The sequence below is a fragment of the Schistocerca americana genome, unplaced genomic scaffold (assembly GCF_021461395.2).
Source record: "Schistocerca americana isolate TAMUIC-IGC-003095 unplaced genomic scaffold, iqSchAmer2.1 HiC_scaffold_977, whole genome shotgun sequence".
NCBI classification, from domain to species: Eukaryota; Metazoa; Arthropoda; class Insecta; order Orthoptera; family Acrididae; genus Schistocerca; species Schistocerca americana.
This window is the reverse complement of record NW_025726760.1, coordinates 25,001-27,500: the sequence shown is the minus strand read 5'-3', so window position 1 is coordinate 27,500 and position 2,500 is coordinate 25,001.

Below are 2,500 nucleotides of genomic sequence, written 5' to 3'. Positions count from 1 at the left end.
AGCGCACACAGTCCTCAATCGGACCAGCACACTGCAGATGTCCACCGCGCTTCGCACCGGGCCCGCGAGGACCTACTTTGGCCGCACGGCGCCGCGTGCAGGGTGCGCCGGCGCGCAGCTGCGCCGCCTGCCGCCTCCGTCGGCCGGCGCGCCTGCCACTGGCCGCCCCCACCAGCCGGCTGTAGCGCGTGCGCCCACGCACCGCGCGGCCAGCACGCCGGGAGGCCCCCCCTCACCGGCCGGGGACGGTCCCACCCAGCCACCGCCGCGTATCGCTTCACACCCAGATGCCATTCACGTTCGTGGGCATGGTGGGTATCGCTGGAACAACCGGTTGGTAGCTCAACCGATCGTCGCCATCACTGATTCACCTCTAGCGAGAACAACCGCACCACAACGGTTTACCAGTTGTTCATTTGCATAACGTCACCAGCAAACGTAGGCGTCCATCGCCATTTGCAAATTCAACGATTGTTGCATGCCTGTGTCAGGTGTCACGACACACTATGTCTGCCCACATACACGCAACAACATGTGCACGCTTCGCGAACACGTGGAAGGTGGCCCCCGTACGTATGCGATGTCCATTGCGCGAACGACTGTCAACCGGCCTCTGTCGCATGTCGCAGATGTGGAACGCAGTGCACCATGCTATCACGGTGTGTGAGAAGAGACGACTACGTCTGACAACACGCGCCACTACATCAACAGACGGCTCATGCTGATCGCCATCCAGGGCATACCACACTGCAATCCAGCTCTTATAGGGAGACGACACGTAGCTGAGTGCACAACATTTGGACCGCATGGTTCGCCGTTGTTGGCGCAGTCGTTGTACGGTCACATGTACCACGATGTATCATTCAGTACATGAGGACCAATGTGCAGTACAGTGTGTGATTTGGACGTACAACATCAGCGGACAGTTGACACAGGCCGTACCACAGCGTAGGCTAAGTGCTTCGCACATGCGAATGCCAATGAACAACTGCAAATGCCAATGAACAACTGCAAAGGGCATTGAGCATGTACGTCCTGCTGCCATCCACATTACAGTGTATAGCTGCAAGGTGTTTAACATGAAGCGATACACTGGGGACCGGGCAGTGCGAGTAGCAAACTATATTGCGGGGGTTGCAGTTAGGCAACACTACACTAATTTAACGCGTCGTATGACAATTACAGAGCAGGTTAAGGCCCAACGTGTGTTGGGTTAAGGCCCAACGTGTGTTGGGTTAAGGCCCAACGTGTGTTGGGTTAAGGCCCAACGTGTGTTGGGTTAAGGCCCAACGTGTGTTGGGTTAAGGCCCAACGTGTGTTGGGTTAAGGCCCAACGTGTGTTGGGTTAAGGCCCAACGTGTGTTGGGTTAAGGCCCAACGTGTGTTGGGTTAAGGCCCAACGTGTGTTGGGTTAAGGCCCAACGTGTGTTGGGTTAAGGCCCAACGTGTGTTGGGTTAAGGCCCAACGTGTGTTGGGTTAAGGCCCAACGTGTGTTGGGTTAAGGCCCAACGTGTGTTGGGTTACGTTAAGGGGCAATGTGGGTTACGTTAAGGGGCAATGTGGGTTACGTTAAGGGGCAATGTGGGTTACGTTACGGCGCAATATAGGTTACGTTACGGCGCAATATAGGTTACGTTAAGGCGCAATATCGGTTACGTTAAGGCGCAATACAGGTTACGTTAAGGCGCAATACAGGTTACGTTAAGGCGCAATACAGGTTACGTTAAGGCGCAATACAGGTTACGTTAAGGCGCAATACAGGTTACGTTAAGGCGCAATACAGGTTACGTTAAGGCGCAATGCAGGTTACGTTAAGGCGCAATACAGGTTACGTTAAGGCGCAATACAGGTTACGTTAAGGCGCAATACAGGTTACGTTAAGGCGCAATACAGGTTACGTTAAGGCGCAATACAGGTTACGTTAAGGCGCAATACAGGTTACGTTAAGGCGCAATACAGGTTACGTTAAGGCGCAATACAGGTTACGTTAAGGCGCAATACAGGTTACGTTAAGGCGCAATACAGGTTACGTTAAGGCGCAATACAGGTTACGTTAAGGCGCAATACAGGTTACGTTAAGGCGCAATACAGGTTACGTTAAGGCGCAATACAGGTTACGTTAAGGCGCAATACAGGTTACGTTAAGGCGCAATACAGGTTACGTTAAGGCGCAATACAGGTTACGTTAAGGCGCAATACAGGTTACGTTAAGGCGCAATACAGGTTACGTTAAGGCGCAATACAGGTTACGTTAAGGCGCAATACAGGTTAGGTTAAGGCGCAATACAGGTTAGGTTAAGGCGCAATACAGGTTAGGTTAAGGTACGACATAGGTTAGGTTAAGGTACGACATAGGTTAGGTTAAGGTACGACATAGGTTAGGTTAAGGTACGACATAGGTTAGGTTAAGGTACGACATAGGTTAGGTTAAGGTACGACATAGGTTAGGTTAAGGTACGACATAGGTTAGGTTAAGGTACGACATAGGTTAGGTTAAGG